Here is a 1598-nt window from a genome sequence, read left to right as displayed (position 1 = left end):
GAGGGAGATGATGAGCTCGAGTCTCTTCCTGTCCACTCACCCACCCTTTATTCAGACACCCCAGGGAGCTTCCCTTTTTATTTGTTTGTTCTTGTTGGTTTGAGATAGGACCTCGTTGTAGAGCCCAGACTGGTCTCGTGACCTACTGCCTCGGCCCCCTGAGCCTGGCATTACATACCTATGCCACTATCTAACCCTAGAACCCTTCTGACTATCTCTAAGGAGCCTCCCAAGAAAACTGGTCCTGGAATACACGCCTTTGAGGAGGATAGGCCTCTTGAAAGGGCCTGTGGACTAAGAAGGAAAGGGTCCCCACAGGAATGGTCCCCCACTCCATGTCTAACTCGAGAGTCCCCAGTTTGGAGCCTCACCTTTCTTGGAGTCGTGTGGGGTTCCTTTCCCAGAGTTCACATGTCCACACGGTGTCTCATGGCTCAACTCATAGACTACCTCCTAAGGGCAAGGAGCCCTTTCTGCTGCTGATGACCTCCACATCCCTTCTGGAATGATCACAGTTAGGGCTGTGACATCCTGCCTGGTGGATGGTCTGTACTGCACAGAAACTAAGTTCCCTAGGCTCAGCACAGAGCAAGAGCTCATGAACTCAGCCCTGGTGGCTTTATTCAAGGGTCAAGCTGGAACAGAAAATACACCGGAGTATAACTTCATCGCCAGGGAAACAAAGGCCCACCCTAGCTCAGGCCTCCCAGGAGCCTGCCCAGAGCCGGCAGATGGCGGCTCTCAGACCATCAGAGAGGGCTGTTTTCCCCATCTAGAAACTGCCTTCCAACTTGCGGTTTCCTGTCTGAGGACTCACCCCTTGTCCACAAGATTGATAACTCCTTCCCTCCCCTCCCCTCCCCTCCTTGAGTTTGCTGGATCAGAAAAAGAGACAAAATAGCTCACCCCTGTAAGACAGACAGGTGGAGGTGGAGACAAGGTCATATGCATGGTCTGGGACATGATGAAGCTGTGTGTACCCATTCTTCAAGACTGCCAACCATGTGCAGGCCCAGTTAGACTAGCTTCCCTGTGCCCCTTGCTTACAAGTGCCTGCGTTTAGGAGTGACCAGTGAGACCTTCCCCAGGGCTCAGCAGGACATCCTCCCAAGGAGCCATCTCTTCTCCACAAGATAGTCAGAGAAGATCTCTCAAATGGAGACAAGGGAGAGGAGACTGAGAGAGGAGCCTGGGGAGTGGAGGAGATTGGGCGTGGAGGCTGGGGATGTAGTCCAATTGGTAGAGTACTTGCACAGAATCCATAAGTCCCTGGATTCCATCCCCAGTACCTCACATCAGGGCACTAGGGAGGTAGAGGCAACAGGATCAGAAGTTCAAGGTCCTGGCATCAAGCTCATCCCCACACCCATGTGAAAGTGAACAGAGAGCAACAACAGAAGTTGTCTGCTGACCTCCGTACACATACCCTGCACACACCTCTTTCTCACTCACCCACTCACTCCCTTTCCCACAAGCCTGTCTCACACAAATAACAAAAATAAATTCAAGATCAGCCTGGACTATGTGTGACCCAGTCTCAAAAAAGAAAACAAGAAAGGAAGACAGCCCTTTTCTCTTTCTGTTCTCTTCCCTCAGCG

This window comes from Onychomys torridus, chromosome 14, assembly GCF_903995425.1.
Source record: "Onychomys torridus chromosome 14, mOncTor1.1, whole genome shotgun sequence".
In the NCBI taxonomy this organism is placed as follows: domain Eukaryota; kingdom Metazoa; phylum Chordata; class Mammalia; order Rodentia; family Cricetidae; genus Onychomys; species Onychomys torridus.
The sequence above is the reverse complement of the archived record's forward strand: the minus strand, read 5'-3'. Positions refer to the sequence as shown.